The sequence below is a fragment of the Condylura cristata genome, unplaced genomic scaffold, assembly GCF_000260355.1.
Source record: "Condylura cristata isolate star-nosed mole 26May11 unplaced genomic scaffold, ConCri1.0 scaffold00004, whole genome shotgun sequence".
NCBI classification, from domain to species: Eukaryota; Metazoa; Chordata; class Mammalia; order Eulipotyphla; family Talpidae; genus Condylura; species Condylura cristata.
Genome location: NW_004567105.1, coordinates 63,249,008 through 63,270,139, shown reverse-complemented (window position 1 = coordinate 63,270,139; position 21,132 = coordinate 63,249,008).

The following is a 21,132-nucleotide window of genomic DNA, read 5'->3' as shown; positions in this document are numbered from 1 at the left end:
GCAAGCTCTTTGAGATCCATAAATCTAAAGGAAAAATAAAGAAAAGAAAAAATAAGGAAATAAAGAAGATACAAAGTGTCAGTATCAAGAATGAAAGTAGTGTCATGACAGCCTATACATATTAAATATAGGATTAATAATTTAATACTTGAATTATTAAGCATGAATAATTTTATACCAACAAGTTATATAAGTTAAATATGCAAACAACCAAAGCTTACCCAAAAGGAAATGCATAAGCTAAATAATCCCACAGCTATTAAACTTTTCTAGAAAGAAAACACTAGACTTACCTAGAAGGCTCAATTCTACTAGACATTTCAAGAAGAAATACCAGTTTTTCCAAGACTTCTCTGAAATTGAGGAGGGGATAATTCACAATTTACTCTGTGAGATTAACATTGCCCTAAGACCTGTTCACCGATATAAAATATGTACAATCGAACCCCATGTAGAAATCAGTTTCCCCTGTTCTGCAGACAGGAGTTTATTTGTCATTCCAGTGTTGCCCTCTGTCCTTTCATATCTTTTACATTCTGGCTCTATCATCCTTCCTGAAGATAAGCAGCTGGCATTTCTTTTCTCACAGCACCTTCTTCAGTCTTTGGCACGTGCTAATCTATTTCTACCTAGATATATCAAGTGAGTTCATGAATTATTTTAGAGGATAAAAAGCAAGAGGAGAAAGGGATTTCTGTATGGGAGGAAAGGGTCTGTGCACAGAGAAATTTTCTCACAAACCTGACTTGGGCCACCTGGGCTGGGCCTTAACATCAAAGCAGAGGAAGGCAAGAGTTGACTCTTCTGTGCTTGAAGTGTGTTGCAGGGTTCAGTGAGGAAAGACCAGGTCCCTTCTTCAGTGTGCTAAGTCTGTAACAGGGGACCTAAAACTCTACGGATTTGAAATATCACATGTTGGAGCTAGAGTGGTTAAGTACAGCTCTGGTGGTGTCAGAGCCACTGAATGTCAAAAAAAAAGGTGCAACCCTGTTAAGATTTTTACTTTGAGGTAACATTGGTTTACAACACTGTATATGATTTAGGGGTGTAGTTTCAAACCTGCTCATGTATGTCACCACACCCAAGCACCATATAGGCCTATGGCCTATAACCATAGGCCACTGGACTCCCTCCCCACTTTGTTTCCTCCCTCTCCTCCCCTCCCTCTCTAATAACCTCAATTCTGCTCATATTTCCAGGCTTTGTTTTGTTCAGCCCTTTGTCTGTTCTCTGTATTCCATATATGAGTGAAGTCACCTCATATTTACCTTTTTCCTTCTACTTCACTTAGCATCATCTCCTCCATGTCCATTGATATTGTCACAAATGGCAACCGTACATCTTTTTTTTTTAACAGTTTAGTAGTGTTTTATCCTGTGTATATACTATATGTTCTTACCTGCTCCTCTGTAATTGGGCCCGTGGGGTGTTTCCATAACCTGCTTACTGTAAATGATTCTACAGTGGACAGACTGCATACATCCCTTTGAATTAGTGTTTTTTTCTTTTTTGTATTCTTTGGGTAGAAGGAGTGGAATTTCTGGGTTATGTGGTAGATTTTTTTTTTCAGTATTTGAGGAATCTCCATACTGTTTCCCACAGCACTTGGACCAGTCCAATTCCCATCAACAATGTAAGAGGGTTCCTTCTGCTCCATACCCTCACCAACATGTGCCATTTCTGGTCTTTTTCAGATACGGGCCATTCTCACTAGTGTGAGGTAGTATCTCACTGTGGTTTTGGTTTGTATTTCTCTGACGACATGATGTTGAACATTTTTCCATGTGCCTGTTGGTCATCTGTAAGTCTTCTTTGGTGAAGGGTCTAGCTCTTATGCCATTTTTTGAGTAGGTTCTTTGCTTTCTTTTTTTTAAGTTGTATCAGCTCTTTGTAGATCTTGGGTGCTATCTGCTTGTTGGGTGTATGATGTGCAAATACTCTCACATTCTGTAGGGTGTCTGTGTATTTTTAATGATAGCTTCTTGAACTGTAATGAGGTTTTTTCATTGGTTGGAATCCCATTTGTTTATTTTTCTTCTCTCTTCCTTGCAGCTAAGTTGAGTCCCCAGAGACATCTCTGAAGGCAATATTGTGTTTTCTCCTATGTATTTTATGGTTTCTGATCTTATATCCAAATATTAAATCCATTTTGAGTTAACATTTGTATATGATGTTAGAGCATGGACTAGCTTCATTTTTCTGCATGTGGCTGTCCAGTTTTCCCAGCACCATTTGTTGAAGATACTTTGCTTTCTCCACTCTGCTCCTCTGTTGAAATCTCTGTTAAGATTAAATACCAAAACCTCACCTTACCCAGCTTCCAGTGGAATGTAGAATATGATCATGGATGGAGCATAACTAGGATGGAGCTGGAGAAAGTATTGTCAACTAGGCATTTACCAATGTTTGTGAGAGCTAGCTTCTCTGAATTAGAAACCATTCTGATTCCATAATGAACCATCAGGTGTTGAGTCCAAGAATCCATAACTGACCTTCTGAGTTACCACCAGAATTCGAAGTATTTCCCATCAAGCTAACTTGTTCAGGTTCCTCTTTCTGCCACTAGCTTAGGAGTTCCTAAGGGACAGGGACTCTAGTCTATGTATCTTTGTAACCTTAGCACCTGGCCCTAGCATTTCTGTGAAGGTTTGATGAATTATAATCATATGTGTCTTATCTTACTCCTTCCAGAAAATGAACTCCAGGCACTGATTCCAATGATCTGTTTAGTATCTGCACCCCCCCTACTAAACTATGAACAGTGGTCCCCACTTTCAAAGCCATGCCTAACCTATCATGACCTCAATATGTGTGCTTGAATGACTGAGCAAAATGGAGCTTCCTTATTTCCCACCAAATACCTGGTCATTTTACTCAGCTATTTTCCTGCCTTCTAGTGCTAATCACTTGGGGTATCTAAAGTTATCAGCTAGTGCAGTGCTTCTCAAACTTTGGTGCGTAGAATCACTAAGAGGTCCAGATTCTTAATTCCCCACATGATTCAAGTATCTAGCAAAACTGGTGAAACAACATGTTTATGCTTCCTAACCTTTTTCATGTTGTGCCATCATAAAAAGTGATGCTACTCAGCACATTAGCATAAACAAGGTGAAGCTACTTGCCATCAACAGACTCAACCTGGTGACCCACCCAGGACACTTGCATTACTGGGAGCACCAGTTGGAAGGTTCAACAGAACCTGAAACTCAAACAGTGGTCTGGGGACCAGCAGCCTCAGTATCAACTGAGAGCTTGTTAAAAATGCAAATCTCAGACCCTCCCAGGAACCCCTAAAGCAGTCAGCATCCTGACAAGTGCACATTAAAGGTTGTAAAGTATTAGTTTAAACACCTGTCCCCTTAAAACTCCAAGACCTTACTCATCAACATAAAGGGTATCGGTGTCCAGGAAAAGTCATGGCACCTCTTCCCTCTAGTTGACTCAGAGAAACAAGGGAAGTGGAGCAGAAATCTGCTGAGCTCAGCTACAAATGCTATTTACAATTGAGGTTGCGTGTATGAGTGCACACATGTTCTGTTCCTGTCAGAGCATCACGGAGCCAGAAAGTAAGAAGCCAGTCCTGCATGTTAAAGTCAAAGTTCTAAAGGAGGTTAAGAGACTGTCTCACTGACCCTTGTGCTCCCTGTCCGCAGTTGTCATTCTATCCAGGGCAAGGCTTTCTGAACTGCTCCTGCTACCACAACTCAGTTCATCATTCACACATTCATTCGGTGAGCATCTATCTTGTACCAGGCATCAGAAATGCAAATAAGAAAGATCGCTTTGATCCTCACCTCACCTGTGCCATCAGCTACCCATCCTCCCAATTTATACTGCACAGATTAAACCTCAAAAAACACCCATTTCATTGTGCCATCCTCCAGACTACTTCCTCTCACCATCTACCCTTCTTTACTTTCTGACCTATTTCCCAACATTTTCCTATGTAAACTTACCAACCACTGAGTTGGTCATTCAATGTTCCCCAAATGTGCTGGCACTTTCTGCTAGAATCTAATTCAGCAGGACTAGGGAGAGGACTGACTGTTCATACTTTTTGCATTTTTGTAAAATGCCTTATCTGGTCTCACACACAGGCATAGCTGAGACCGGCTTGCTAACAAGACCAGAGAGCTGACCCAGGTCATCCGCGGACTTGCAGCTCAGCAGCACAGGGTGTAAGACAAGGACAATGGGCGGTGGAAGGAGTGTTACTTGGCACACTTTGGCATCACCCTGGGTGGGACTGAACAGAGCATCGGAAAAGTCTGTGGAGGAGAGGAGTGGTGTTTGCAGGTAGATGAGAGGAGGAAAGGCCCTCAGGCGGGAGACTCCCGGTGTGGGCAGCTGAGCAATGCTTTCAGTGGAATGAAGCTGGTGTGGTGGGAATTGTGCCATCAGCTACAGTGCCAGAGGGGAGAGGCCCCGGGCAGACCTCAGAAGGTCAGCTACCCACACCAGAGGATTTGATCTGTCTCCACCTTAGGACACCGGGGGAGATGGCCAGGAAGATTTTAATCCGGGGAATACAGACCTGAATTTTAGCCTCGAGTGAGCAGTCTGGATGTTCTGCAGGAATTGTGTGACAAGATGCAGAAAGGGCTGGGAACAGGGCGGTCAAGGGCAATGTCAGTCGGAGTGTCAACTGGAGTTCAGTGCAGTGTAATAGAAAGAAAATCATCCCGACGTGACACTGGCACATGTTGCTACGCAGCCTCCATTGAGTCATGCCATCTCTAGGGCCTCGGTGTCTCCAACTATAACAGGGACGAATGGCCCCGCGTAATCAGACAGGTGGCTTCCAGGTCTACAAGTCCACCATGTGTGAAATTTAATACGGGAGACATCTTTTATTGTGGTAAAATGCACGCAATGAAATTTACTGTTTTTAAGTCGGCAGGTTCACATCATGCCACCTTCTGTCTCCAGGACTTTTTGGGTCTTCAAACTGTGTGTCCATTAAGTTCAAACTCTCACCCCTTCTGCCCCAACCCTCACCCCCCAGAAACCACCTATTTTCTGCTTGATCACTCAGAAATATTTGTCCTTTGACTGGCTTATTCCCACAGGCTAGCTTAGGTTCAAGGCACCTTCATAGCTAGCACGTGGGGGGATCTCCCCCTCCGGGGCTGAACAGGGCGAATGTGTAGGCCACATGTTGCTTCTCCATTCATGGGCTGACAGATGAACACTGGTTTGCTTCTACCTTTGGCTAGACCTCAAGTTGGGGCAAGTCCTGCTTTCAATGTTCTTGAGACTGAACCTAGCAGAGGGGCTGCTGGGTTAGATGGTAATTTCACATCTAATTTTTTTTTTTTTTTTTTTGGAAGTAGATATCTTTTTTTTTTTTTTAAAGATTTTTTTATTTATTCATACAGAACTGGGGTACAGCCAGAGGCTCAGGGGCGGTGAGAGGCTTCACCAGAGACAGAGTGGGGAGCAGAACAGGCAGATGGACGAAGTACACTGCTGAGGGGAGCAGCGGGCGGGCCAGGAGAGGTCTGGCTCGCCATGTGGTCTCCTCCGGGGCAGGAGGCAGGCGGGAATCGAACTCATGCGGAAGTGGCTTCAGATTCTCAGTGCTGCGCTTTAACCCGCTGCGCCACCAGGGAGGGCCTCACATCTAATTTTTTGCCAAATCCCATACTGTTAACCACAACAGTCAGAGCATTTTACATTCTCACCAGCAGTGCCCACCGTTTTAATTTCTCTACATCTTATCACACTTTTTATCTTCTGGTTTTCTGATAATATCATCCTAGTGGGCATGAGGTGGTTTTGATTTGTTTTTCTGTAGTGAGCTGTAATTTGGAACATCTTTCCATGGGCCATTTTCTCCTTTAGCAGAACGTCTGTTCAAGTCCTTTGCCTATTTTTGGATCAAGTTGTTGGTTTTATATTATTGAGTTGTAGGAGTTCTTTATGTATTTTGGACAATATACCTTATATTAGTATTCCTAATGCAATATATACTTTTTCCACATAGGAGTTGCCATTTCACTTTCTTTAGTTTTTAAGATTTATTCATTTATGCATACAGGCCAAAGATGCGGCGGGGGGCGGTGATGAGGGGATTCACCAGAGACAGAGTGGGGAACAGAAAGGCAGATGGAGTGAAATACACTGCTGAGGGGAGCAAAGGGTGGGACAGGAGAGGTCTGCTGTACCATATGGGTCAGCTCCCTGGCCAGGAACCCCAACTCGTGCTGCAGTGGCTACAGACAGCTTCATAGTGCTGCACTTTAACCCATTGGGCCACCAGGGAGGGCCCTGCCATTTCACTTTTGATAGTGTTTTTTGATGACCAAAACTTTTAATTTTGATGAAGTCCCATTTGTCTTTTCCTTCTGTTGTCTGGACTGTTGGTGTCATATCTAAGAAATCATTACAAATCCAAGGTAATGAAACTTTCCTCCTGCTTTCTTCTAAGAGTTTTATAGTTTTAGCTCTTCTGTTTTGGTTTTTAATACATTTTTATTTAGTTTTTGTATATTGTGTAAGATTTGTTGAATATATTGAAATTTCCCTATTGAATGGACTTGGTCCCCTTGTTGAAAACCATGTTACCATATTTGCAAGGGTTTACTTCTGAAATCTATTCCAGTGACCCATATGTCTATCTTTATGTCAAAACCATTTTTTTTGATTATTCTTATAATTTGAAACCAGGACGTGAGACCTCAAACTTTGCTCTTTGTTTTGGCTGTTCAGTGTTCTTCCCAATTACCTATAAATTTTAGGATAAATTTTTCTATTGCTTCAAAAAAAAACAAGTTGGGATTTTGATGAGAATTTCATTGAATTGTGTAGGTAACTTTAGTTAGTACTGACACTTTAACAATATTAACTCTTGCAATCCATGAACTTAAACTGCCTTTCCATTGCCTTCTTTAATTCCATTAGCAGTGTTTCCCAGTTTCAGTATGCAAGTCTTTCACCTCCTTGGTTATGTTCATTACTAAATATCTGATCCTATGTGACGCTATTGTAAATAAAATTGTGGGGTTTTTTCTTTTTTTAATTTCAGTTTTGGTTTGTTCACTAGTAGTAACTGAAATGTCACTGTGTTTTGTGTTGATTTTGTATCCTGCAAATTTGCTGCATTCATTTTTTGGTTCTAACAGATATTTTGTGGAATCCTTAGGATTTTCTACCAATAAGATCATGCCATCTATGAATTGAGATCATTTTATTACTTTCTAGCTTTGCTGCCTCTCATTTCTTTTTCTGATCTAATTGTTCTGCTTAGAAATGTCAGAGCTATGTGGAATGGGTATAAACAACCATCCATATTTTCTTTCTTTTCTTGATCTCAAAAGAAAATTTTTCAGGCTTTCATGGTCTGCAATTTTTTTTATTTCTTCCTGGGGCAAATAACTTCAGAAATTTTCTGAGGCCATTTAATTAACTTAGTCAGCAACAATGTTAAGAGATCAGAGAAGACAGAGAGGAGACAAGAAGTATTGAGTATAATTGTTGAATGTACTGCATATACTTTTAGTTCATAGGTGTTAAAGAAATCCACAAAAGAAAGAATGAAATATAAAGATAGGTGCTAGGAGAGGCAAAAAGTCAACTGAGCATCACTGGTGCAATGGCTTTGTCTTTAGTCCCATGTAAGATTTGCAAGAAGATTCTGGCCTTACTTATAAGTAAGATTCTTTTTTAAGAGTGTCTAAGAAGAACTTTGGGGGATCCATGCCAAATGTATTCCAGAAGGGGTCTCCTGCTGGGGTCCTGGCCCCTAAAGAGCTATACCAAAATTTCTCTTGCCACATTTGTTGAAAGATGGAGAGCTGGTCTAAAAATACATGTGAGGGAACTGAAACATTTCAGAGAAGGCAGGGCTTAAAGCAAGAAACAAAAAGAGGAAGGTAAAAAAGAGGAATGGAAATTGAGTTTTCTTGCAAGGAAAGTTCAGAAGCTTCCCCTCTTCCCTTACTACTCCAACCAAAAAAAGGGGAAAACTAGTCAATGGGAAACAAATAAAAGTAAATATTCCCATATTACAGTTGAGAACTCAAGCAACCTAAACCAAAGAGTTTGGAAGGCTTTTCCCTTTTTAAATAAAATTTTATTGACTTAAGTGCTAATTTACAAAGCTAAATAAATTTTGGGGGTACATCTATATGAGTCTAAGCCTCACTTCACCTGCCACCAAAGAGCAAGTGTGAGAGGGCTTTAAAAAGTCCTTCCTTCCCATCTCAGAGAGGGAAACTGAGGCTGAGAGGCTCTGACAATCCCCCCACTCCGGGTTTTCAGAGTTAATGAAGAGAAGAAACATGTGCCCTCTGCTCCTTTTACTGGGTCTCCATGTGAGTATGACTTGTTCATTGCACTGGGTGGGCGTCTCTCCCTCCAGCTCTCCTCAGAACCAAGTTACTGCCCAGTCTGTGACTCTCAGCAAGGCCCCACTCAGCAGCACCTGCCATACCCGAGAATGAGCTGTCAGAAATGCACAGACCCACAGGAAATTCAGGGGTGGAGGTCAGAGTTCTGGTCCAAGAAATAATATTCATTGTAATAACATGAATAATGGTCACCTTGTACTTTATCACTTACAAAAGAGCTTTTGTTTTGTTTTGTACATCATTTTGTGTATTTTTTTCCATTTCAGTTGTAATCCCTGTGGGCTTCCCAACACCAAATCACCCATGTGCCATCACCATCGTCCAGTGTATTTCCCTCTGCCCACTGGTTCTGATCCCATTCCCCAATCCACCCCCATAAAATGTCTCTGGTATATAGCTGTTCATTATTATTATTATTTTCTCTCCTGTTCCGTTATATTCCTGCTATGAGTGAAACCATCTGGTATTTTTCCTTTTTTTTCTGGCTTATCTCACTAAGCATGATCTTTTCCAGCTCCATCCATGTTACTGCAAAAGGCATGTGTTTATTTTTTTTTGGTTGCTGAGTAATATTCCATTGTGTATATATACCACATCTTTTTAATCCAGTCATCCACTTTTGGGAATTTGGGCTGTTTCCATGTCTTTCCCTTTGTAAATAAAGCAGCAATCAGTGTTTTTGTGTCTTTTGGGTAGATACTTAGGAGTGGGATTGCTGGGTGGTAGGGAACCTCCATATTTAGCAGTTTGAGGAACCTCCAAACATTTTCCATAGTGGTTGTACTAGTTTGCATTCCCACCAGCAGTGCAGGAGAGATCCTTTTTCTCTATATCCTCACCAACATTTGCTGTTGCTAGTTGTTTGAAGATGTGCCATTCTCACTGGGGTGAGGTGGTATCTCATTGTGGTTTTAATTTGCATCTCCCTTATTACAAGTTTTTTCATATGCTTGATGGCCATCTGTATTTCTCTTTGGAGAAGTGTCTTTTTTAGCTCTTCTGCCCATTTTCTGATGGAGTTGTTTATTTTTGTTGAGTTTCATCAGTTCTTTGTATATCTTTGTGATCAATCCTTTATCACTAGTTTTGTGTGAGAAAATTTTTCCCAATCAGTGGGATGTCTGTTTGTTTTGTAATGTCACTTTTGCTGTACAGAAGCTACAAAAGAGCTTTTTTTATTATTATTATTTTTATTTTACAAAAGTTTATTTTTACATCATTTTGTACATTTTTTTCCCATCTCAATTGTAATTCCCGTGGGTTTCCCATCACCAAGTCACCCGTGTGCCATCACCATAATCCCGTGCATTTCCTTCTCTCCCCTCCCTCCCCCCTCCCGTTTTTGATCCCATTCCCCACTCTACCCCCGCAAAATGTCTCTGGTATATGGTTGTTCATTATTTTACAAAAGAGCTTTTAACACACATTGTTTTCCATTTTGAAGGGGACTCCTCTTAAAAACCTCTGCAGCTGTAGAAAGATAGATGCTGATACACATATTTTAGGCTGCCAAAGATAAAATTCAAGAAAGGTTTAGAGAGCCTGGGGCCAAAACTGTAACTGAGACTTCTGCTTCAAAAATCAGCAGAGATAAAACTTACCATTTATCACACCTACATAAAGTATTATCAACAAGAGCAAACTTTCAGGGCATTCTTAGAAGCACAGCATGTTTGGTCAATTGTGTGGAGATAAGATAATAGCTCTTCTAAGAGCTCCTATTTTCTGAGTCTCTGAGAGATAAAGGCGGCCAGTCATCAGGTCACCAGGTGGGCCTGGCAGAGCCGGGATTAGACTGCAGGCTGCTTCCACTGCCCCCTGCTCCGGGAGACTGTGTGGATAATACCTGGTCACCCAGATCACTAAGGGGCAGCACTTGACCAAACTCAGTGTTCTCAAATGAGTTTCAGACCTTAGCGATCATTCATCAGAACCACCCATGAGTGTTTATACACAGATTACCTCACCTCAAGAATTTCTGGTTCCATAGGGTAGAGGAGGGCCCTTGAATTTCTAATTCTTAAAAGCCGATGCTGTCAGCCTGTGGACCATGCTTTGAATAGTGAGACGCTAGACATCCTAGTTTGAAGCCTGGTTAAGCTAACATGACAAGTGAATAAGAACCAAAGTTGCAGTCCCATCAGTCTCCCGTTAGCTTCTCATTGACACCCATACTTCCCCTCCAGGCCTTCTCTCCAGTTGCCTCAGACCAGGTACCTTTTGCAATGGCCTCCTAGTTCATCCACCTGGTAGCTTTCTTGGACTTCAGCACATTCTGCTCACCTGCATCAGACTTACCATGTCAAAGCACCAGTTTATTTCAAGCAAAATTAAAATTTAAAGTCTCTGTTCTGCCTCATTGTCTAAAACTCTGAATTTACCATTCGTGGTCTTCCAAGGTTTTCGTTGATCAACCTACCCATGCCAACTTATTTCCATGCCATGTCTTCAGCGCACACTTCATGCTACCTTGCCCTCCCTGAACCTCTGTTCATGTCATTTTTCTATCCCTCCCCACCACTCTAAAGTCTTTAGAGTCCATCTCAGTTGTTCTCTCTTCCACAATGTATTTTATAAAAACCCCCATCACAAGGTTCTCTCTGTGAGTTCTCTGAAGCACAGAGGTTTACATTTGTGGTCATTATCTTATGTTGCCTTATATTAGAATTTCTTCAGCTTGTCATATTGTCATCCCTTAAGGACAGATACCAGACCATGCTTGTACATCTTTATATTTTGTAAGCATACAAAATATAAAAAACATTTTAGGCTCTCAGTCAGCATTTAGTAAATGAAAGCATACATTCTGTTTCAAGTCACATTGGTATGCATTTCAAGTGAATCTTTAACTTCCCCAGATGTGCATCTGAATCATAAATGGTGAAGGTCAGTACAAAATAATTAAGAGAGAACAACTTATTAAAAAATTGTAAGAGTTAATCATTACACATTAATGTAATATGCAATCATCTACTCAACTATTTTTTTTTTTTACTTATTTATGTGTACAGAACTGGGGTACAGGCCAGAGGTGCAGGGAATGGAAAGGATTCACCAGTGACACAGTGGGAAGCAGACAGGCAGATTGACAAAGTACACTGCTGAGAGGAGCAGCAGGTGAGACAGGAGTGTCCTGCTGTGCCACATGGGTCAGCTCCCTGGCTGGGGATCAAACTCATACTGAAATTGTATGGCCAGGTTCATAGTGCTGGCTTTAACCATTCAAGGGCCCCCACCTGACTTTAAATCCTTCTAAACAGTGAAGTTAATGAATCAAAGAGGAAAAGATGGTAAAATATAATGAAAAGCCCAGTTAGTTCCATACCCACTAGGGTACCATAAAAGAAAATGAGGCCTTATGACAATAGTTCCTGGAGGAAGAAATCCCTGGTTTTCTTGGCAGTGAAGGAAGAGCCAAGTGGGAAGACTGAGAGCCCTGGTATCTGGCCACCACTAACTTCTGAGAATAGTGTCCTTTCCTCCCTTCTGTTTTCCAAATCACCGTCAAGGTCTTCTCCTATCTCTAACCATAGGGAGAAGGGAAGTCGTTCAAAATCAATGCAAGGAGAGGGGCTCCAGAAAATGTAGTTTCTTGCTTCCCTTTTACATCCTCCTGATCAAAAGCATTTACTATTCCACATTAAACTTCACAAGGCATTCTAAGTCCAGTGCCTTCCAGTCACACAAACCTTCATGTCACACTCACAGACTGGTGGTCACATGGACTTTCTTTCAGTTGCTTGAAAACACTGATTTCTCATCAAGATAGTAACTTCTGCTATGTAGATATGCAGTGATACACACACTGCACACATGTGCACACACAGGCATGTATGTATACACACATCTCGAAAAGACACACCCAAACCTTAAAACAAGCACCTCTAGGAACCAAAAGTGGAGCAGAAAACCAAGGTTATGAGTGAAGCTAACCAGGAAACTATTGAGCCCAGCTTCAGAAGTGGGTGATAGCAGCCAGAGGTGTGGCTTCTGATGGGAAGGAGGCATGAGAAGTGCTGATTAGAGATGGGGGGGTGAACCCAAGTTGTCTCCTAAACTCAAAGACAGAATGAAATTCTCCATGTCCTGAAAGAAGACTGCCAACGTTGGCTCTTTCCCGAGGCCATACAGGGCAGCAAACCTAAGGAGGTGGGAGAGCCCAGGCGTCACCTGGAAACCAGGCCTGGAGCCAAGTCTCTGCTCTTATATCTGAGTCTCCTTTTAGATCAGACATTTTGAGCCATTCAGACAAAGCCAAATTCTGGGGATGAGGTGAAGACAAGCATGAAAAAAACTGGACATAGAAAGATAAACATAAAAGGAAGGAGAGCCAAAATATTCTTTCATTCGAAATGAGATTACAGGTCAAAATTCTTCAGTTCCTCAAGAAATCAAATAATATTAAAGGTAGTCAGGAACTGTAGCTTAAAGTGAGAGACAGGATGAGGTTCTGCCATTCCTGGTAGATAGGTGACGGAAGGAGAAATACACTCAATGTCCGACTCTCAAAGAGACCAGTGGTTACCTTTTAATAGCTCTTCTTTCTTAGCTACCTCATCTTTCTTAGCAATAAAACCCTAGGCAAGGCAAGCATAACCTGTCAAAAGATGAGTTTTCTCAGCTTCCCTTGTTTACCACAAATCACTAAGTTCTGACCAGTGAGAACAGAAGTATGGTGTAGAACTTCTACAAATTGGAGGGATGAGTTGCCACTTTTTCTTCCTTATTTTCTCATTTCTGTCTGTGGGTATGACGTCCATGCTCACTTGAGATCACTAAATGACTGACACTTTAGAGATGGTTGGAGAGGGGGAAAAGGATCAGCAATAAACCACGGTATTAGTAAGATGACAACATCACTAAATTTAATCATGTGCTCAACTCAATCCCTTTTTCCAACTGATGTTTTTATATAAATTGACACAGAGATCATAAAATTGATCGGGAAATGCAAGGGGCTCAGAATAGCCAAAACAACCTTGAAATGAGGAAAGCTGAAAGATGCACACATGCTAATTCCAAAACTTACCACAAAGCTATAGGAATCAAGACAGCATGTTAATAGTATAAAATAGACATAAACATCTGTGGAGTAGAATGGAGAGTCATCCCCTCGGGCCCGTCTTGCATTTATGGCCAGTTGATTTTCAACGAGGATGCCCAGAGCACTTAATGGGGGAAGGAATAATCTTTCAACACATGCTGCTGAGAAACCTGGATCGCCGTGTGCAAAAGAACAAATTCGAGTCCCAGCCTAGGACCAACCAGGGCAATGCCAACAATGTGCTGTTTAGAAACACACCCCTTCAAGAAAAGAATGAATTTGAATGCCTCTATCATACAGTACACAAAACATTTACACAAAGTAAGTCAGCTCTTCACTATGAGCTGAAACTATGAAACACTAAGAAGAAAAGAGGCATAAATCTTCATGGCCTTAGTTAGGTTGAATAATACTTTCTTAGCTATGACACAAAAAGCAGCAAAAACAAAAGAAAAAGAATGAAATGGACTTCATCCAAATTAAAATTTATTCTGCAAATGATACACTAGCAATAATGTGGAAAATAACTCACAGAACGGGAGAGCATATTTGCACATAAGACATATAATAAAAGATTAGTATCCAGAATAAGTAAAGAATACCTACAATTCAATTCCAAAAAGTAACCCAATTAAAAATGGGTCAAGGATATAAATAGACACTTTTTCCAATGATAAAAAAAAAAACTGGTCAATAAACACATAAAAAAATGCTCAACAACATTATGTGTTGGGGAAATAAATGTATGTCAAAACCACAATGAGATACCAGTAGGACTCACCCAAAAGATGGCTATCACGATAAAGAGATAAGTACTACTCTTGGCAAGAACTTAAAGAAATTGTAACTCACATACACTGCTGGTGGGAATGTTAAATGCGCTTCAGCAGCTTTAGAAAAACAGTTTGGCAGTTAAACACTGTTACTATCTGAACTAGCAATCCAACTCCCAGGTATATGTCTCACAGAAATGAAATCAGATGATGTTTGGTATCTTCACGTTCTTGGTTATTTGTACATCTTCACTGGAGAAATTTCTCAACTTCTTTGCCCACTTTAGTTACTGTCATTTGTAGTAAGTTTTGAAACCAGGAAATGCACGTGCTCCAAAGTTACTACTTTTGTTGTTGTTTTAAATTGTTTTGGCTCTTTGGGATCCTTTCTTTCTCTTTTTATAAAAGATTTATTTATTTATGCATACAGAACTGGGGTATAGGCCAGAGGTGCAGGGACGGTGAGAAGATTCACCAGAGACAGAGTGGGGAGCAGAACAGGCAGATCAACAAAGTCCACTGCTGAGGGGAGAAGGAATGTTCTGCCATACCATGTGGGTCACCTCCCTGGCCAGGAATCGAACTCATACTGCAGTGGCTCTGGAGAGCTTCATAGTGCATGTTTTAACCCATTGTGCCACCAGGGAGGGCCTTGGGATCCTTTCTATATGAATTTAAAGATTGGGTCTTCTATTTCTGCAAAAGGCTGTTGGAATTTTGATAGGAGTTGCATTCAATCTTTAGATAGATTTAAGTAATATGGCCACTTCAATAATTTTAAGTTTTCTAATTTTAAGTTTTCCACGAACATGTGCTGTCCTTCCATTTGTTTAGGCCATCTTTAATTTCAACAATGTTTTCTGTTTTCAGGGCACAAATATTTCACTGTGGTTAAATTTATTACTGAGATTAGACTTATTCATAGTATTTCATATTCCTTGATGTTGTTATAATTGTTTTCTTAATTGCCTTTTTGGACACCTCATTGCTGAGTTTATAGAAACACAACGGATTTATGTGTTTTGGTGTTGTTTCCTGTAACTTTGCCAAATTTGCTTGTTAGTGTTGAAAGGATTTTTTTTTTAACATATACTTTGGGATTTTCTATATTTAGGGTCATATCATCTGTGAATAGAGATAGTTTTGCTTCTTTTTTTCAAGTTTGGATGTCTTTAATTTCTTCATCTTGCCTGATTGCTCTGATTAGAATTCTCCATACAATACTGAACACCAGTGGCAAAGTTGACATTTTTGATCTTACAGGGAAAGTTTTCATTCTTTTATTATTGGTTTTGAGGTTTGCTATGGGATTTCCTTTATGATGTTGAAGAAGTGATTTCATAATCCTAATTTTGAATGGTTATTGGATTTTGCCAAGTACTTTTTGTGTTGAAGTGATCATGAGTCCTCCCCTCCTATATCCCATTAATGTGGCATATCCCATTGCATGATTTTCTTATACTGAACCACCTTTCTATTCAGTGCCATAGTATATTGTCTTTTTAACATGCTGTGATTCAATTTGCTAGTATTTTGTTGAAAGTTTTGCATCTATCTTCACAAGAAGGACTAGTCTGCAGTCTTTATTTTGTTTTACAGTGTCTTTGCCTGGCTTTCATATCAGTTATGCTGACTTCATAGAGTAACTTAGGAAATATTCTTTCCTCTTCTTTTTTGGAAAGAGTTAGAGAAGGATTGGTGTTCGTTTTTCTTTAACTATTTGGCAGAATAGTTCACACCAGTGAAGCCACCTGGTGTGAGGCATTTTTTTGTTGGGGGTAGGAGGTGTTTGACTTCTGATTCATCCTTATTTTTGGAGATCTTTTCAGATGTTCTGTTTATTCTTCTTTTTTTTTTTAGATTTTTTATTTATGCATACAGAGATGGGGTACAGGCCAGAGATGCAGAGGTGGTGAGAAACAGAGTGGTGAGCAGAACAGGCCAACTGACGAAGTACACTACTGAGGGGAACAGCGGGCAGGTCAGGAGAGGTCTGCCGCGCCATGTGGATCATCTCCGGGGTAGGCGGGGATCGAACTCAGGCGGAATTGGCTTTAGCTTCTTAGTGGTATGCTTTAACCCGCTGAGCCATCAGGGAGGGCCCTTTCTGTTTATTCTTTGGTAGCTTTTTGGTAATTTGTGTGTTTTCAGGGATTTGTCTGCTTCCTTTATGTTACCTAATTTGTTGTCAGATAATGGTTCATACTATTCTCATATAATCTTTCACTTCTGTCAAGTTGGTATTAATATCCCCACTTTCATCTACGTATACTTGAGTCTTCACTTTTTTTCTTAGTCAACTTTATTGATCTATTTAAAGAAACAACTTTTGCTTTCAGCTTGCATTACGTGTGTGTGTGTGTGTGTGTGTGTGTATCTGTGTCTGCATGAGTTGCATTAAAAATGAATTACCTTCCCCAAACTTGTTCTACCCTCTGCAAAGCCAACAGCCATTTGGACAGACATCTCGCCAGCCACACTTATTCAGAGTCCCTCTCACTATCTTCCATTACCCACTGACAACCTCAGTCATGTCCACCAATCAGAATCTTTGCCACATCTAGTTTTGTGGGTTTCTTCTCATGCCAACACTGCAAACACTGGATTTCTAGCAGTTGGCAATAGCATTATACCCTTTTCCTGGGAACACTTCAGAAGCCACACTCAAAAGTTAGCTAATATCAAAAGTGGGACAGTAGATATGGTCCTGAATGACAGGCATGACATCTCATCCTCAGGCATTCACCTTTCCCACCACTCCTTGGGACAGAGGGCAAGTGATAGTGATAGAGTTCATTCTGTTTTCTCATTCCCAGAACCAGCCTGTTGTTGCCATGTCTGGATGGCATTAGAAATTGCTCTTTAAGGACTCAATTATCCCCTACCAAGGATTCTCACCAAGAACAGTCCATCCAAGGTGACTAAACAAAGTAACAGTGTACTTTAATAGTGGGCTATAGAAGAACATGGGGTTATCTCTTCTTATAGCATTCAAGTGACATCTTAAATCATTTGAAAGGGCTTTTCAGCAAGTGACTAAAGACCCCGACTTTACTATCTCAACAAAGTTAATTTGACCTGAAGTTATGGATATATCCAGAGTGTTCTCTTTATATTTTTGCGAGGAAAACCTGGGGTATAGGCCAGAGGTACAGGGGGTGGTAGCAGGTGAGAGGATCCATAAGAGACAGAGTGGGGAGCAGTGGGGAGGCAGATTTCCTGAAATACACTTGCTGAGGGGAGCAGTAGGAGGTCAGGAGAGGTCTGCTGCACCATGTGGATCAGCTCCCTGGCCAGGGATCGAACTCAGGCTGTCAGTAATAGCACTGAGACTTAAGCCCTAGGCCACCAGGAAGGCCCTGCTTTCTTTGTACTTCAAAATTGCCATTACACTCTGAAGTTAAATTGCCATTTTTATGACATTTAATTTCTATTTTTGTCACATATTTTTGTCTGTTCCTGCACTCCTTTGGAAATGGTAGTGGACTTGGAGGATGAGGGAGAAATTAGTGTTTAAACTCTGTTACTTGATACTTCTTTCCAAAAACCATTTTCAATTTCTGGACTTTCTTGCTATTGCTATATGTCCTGTTATCTTGCATTATTATTTGGTACAAAAACAGTAGAGATATTTTTGCATTATTTTTATTATGAAGTCATAACCAGAATATGTATGAACATGCAACACTTTTTTCTGTGGATATATCAATCCAGATCATTGTTTTTAACCAGTAGTGAAATCCTCAAACTCATTAATCTATTTTAGTAGGTCACAGGAAGCACGCAAACCATAGAAACCACATCCAGCCAAAAGCAACAGTTATGGAAAAAAGGCAAAAATATCTCAAACTGCTAAAGGTGTCAACCAAACAAATCCATATTTGATTAAAAAAAGAAAGTTTCAAGTACCCTCGGGCTGTTGATAAAGATTTCCTGTTTCCTTGGCCTCTCCAATCATGCTTCCCGGTGTTTTCAATTGCTTGAGGGTTGCCACTTCTGAGCACAAATAAACAAATATCACAGTCTTGTTCTAGCTAATGTCAGTCTAGTGTTCCCTGTTCATTCAGGGAGCATGAACTATTTTTACTTTGTTGGTTCACAAAAGAATTGACGACCTCTTCATTCCTTCCCAGACCGCCTTGAAGTGGCCACAGCCATACCTTCTCCATGAGCCTGCTTGATCTGCAAGCATGCTAGAGGAAGAAGACTGGTGGGCACTTCCTCCCTTCCTACCCCAGACTGCTCAGAAGACCTCACTCCTCTTCCAGACTGAGAATTTCAGAAACCACAAAACCGGACCCACTGGTGGACGCGGGATTCTCAAATTCATGAAAAAGCATCTTCTGTGACTCCATGTAAAAAAGTCCTTAGGGGTACTCACCCAAGTTCTCACTTTTCTGACTGTCTCCATGGACCAGGGGAAAAATGTTTGACTCAATAGCTATGTTGCTATTTGTCTTCCTCCTCCATCTCCACCGAGAGCTCCAGAAGCGGCTGTCTGTGAACAACATCACCTTAGGTGCCTGTGGCGTTTCCATCACAGTGAAGCCCTGACTCAGAACACGAACAGGAAACTAGGGTGCTTCTCTGCACCTGCTCTCCTCCAGCATTGCTGAAGTTCTAGTAATAGTTGTGTCCTTTTCACTCTTCCTCTCAATGCCAGTTCTTAACAGGGCTCAGGTGATACTGTTTGTTCTCTTAATCCTTCAAGCACGGGAGTAACAACTCCCTCCATTGCTAACCTCTGGGCACCTCACGATACCTGTTGCTTTTCTTACCCCTGCCTCTTTCATCTTCTCTCACATCCTTTTACAGTGTCTTCAAATCTCAGCAGAGTGCATCAACTGTTCCTGAGGCCTGAGATAATACAAAGGTTCAAATCCTAACTCTGACACTACCTACCTTTGTATCCCTGTCTCTGTTTCCGGAGTTACAGGGCTGGGGTCAATGAAGTCTGGTGTGAAGGAATGTACAGTAGTCCTAACTAGCAAAATTTCTGGCTTGACCTTCTCTCTCCCAACTGACGCAAAGGAGCCAACAAAAGCTGCAAAGCAGGTTTCATCAGGGGAGGAGCCCCAGGATCAGTGACGTGTTTTTCTACTGACATGTGAAATCTCAAAATGATCCTTCTACTCACTTCCCAGAGACCATGTGGAAAGAAAGCATCTTGCTCTTGATCAGCACAGAGTGGTCTTCTAAGGAAGAGGCCGTTTTGCGTAGCACCAACAGGTCTTCTGCATGAATGCAAGGCTACAGCTTACTGAAGTCTAGAAAGGACATCGGGCTCTGCTGAAGTCCAGAAAGTGCCAGAGGTCAATTCTGATGACCCAGTGTTCTGTGAGACCTAGAATTTGTGCTGATAATGGTGATTTCCTCTTTTCTTCTCTTTAAGATAGCAAAATAAATATGTATGTTCACATAAAATAAAATGTACCATCTTTATCATTTTCAAGTGTTTAACTCAGTGGCGTTTAAAGCTGTGAAACTATGCATTCCTAAAGCTGTGAAACTCTTCCTACCATCCATCTCCAGAACGATTTCATCTTGTAAAATTCTGTAACCCTGAAGCAGTAATTCCCCAATAACTCCTCATCCTAGCTTTTGGATGCCACCATCCTATTTCTCTTCTCTCTGGTCCTGACTGCTTTAAGCGTCTCCTGTAAGTGAGAAGAGCACAAGGAACTGTGGTAATGGTGCATGGGTGAACTGGTGGTGAGAATTTCACAGGGAAATCATATATCATACAAAAATGAAGGAGGATGTCATGACGATATTAAAAATAAGTGAAAATAAAAATTTAAAAAGTGTCCCCTCTAAGTGCATCATGCAGTATTTGTCTCTGTGGCTGGCTTATTTCCCAGAACGTAATTGTCCTGTGATGGCATATGTCAAAATTGCCTTCCTTTTCAGACTGAGCCATACTCCATTGTAAATAGAGACCACATTTGCTTATCTAGTCATTCATCAACGCATACTTGGGTTCCTTCTACATTTAAGCTACTGGAAATAATAGAACTATGAATATGAGTATACAAAACTCTCTTCAAGATGCTGCTTTCAAGTCTGGAGAATATAACCAAAGTGAAATCGTTGAGTAGGTATATAATGATTTACTTTTAATTTGGTGGGAACCACCATACTGTTCCCCACAACACAGTATCATTTTACATTCCTACTAACAGTACTCAGAGGTTCCAGTTTCTCTGCCTCCTTACCAGCACTTGTTACTTTCTGGTCAGGAGAGAGTGCCCATGCTACTGAGTATCAGGTGGTTTCTCATTGGAGTTTTGATTTGCATTTCCCAAATGATTGGTACTGTTGAACATTTTTCATGTGCTTATTAATCATTTGAAGGTCTTCTTTGGAGAAATGTCTGTTCAAGACCTTTATTCATTTTTTTAATCAGGCTTTTTGTTGTTGAGTGTTAGCTGTTCTCTGTTTCTGATACAGCCTCTCTTGGAAAATGTCCCATGTGCATTTGGGAAGAATAAGTTCTTGAGTAGCCATCTCTGTAAGTGTCTGTTAGAGCTCACTGGTTTTGTGTTCAGTTCTATTTCCTTACTATCTAGTTGTTTTATACATTATTGAGAACAGATTACTGCAGTCTTCAACTATTATCACAGAACTGTCTTCTCCCCCTTACGTTCCAATTCTGCTCCATTTAGTTTGATGATTAAGTGTAAATGTTTACAATTTTTTATCTTCTTGTTGTATTGAGCCTTTTATGAATATACAATAATACCTTTCTCCATTTCTTCTTAGCTTTTTTACTTAAAATCCATTTTGTCTGATATTCATATTGCCATCCCATCCCTGTACCTTTCTTTTCTTTTTTTAATAATTGCATGGAATGTCTTTATCATCCCACTCTTGACCTATTAATGTCTTTGGATCTAAGTGAGGCTCTTATTATCAGCATATAGTTAGATCATTTTTCAAAATTCATTCTACCATTCTCCATCTT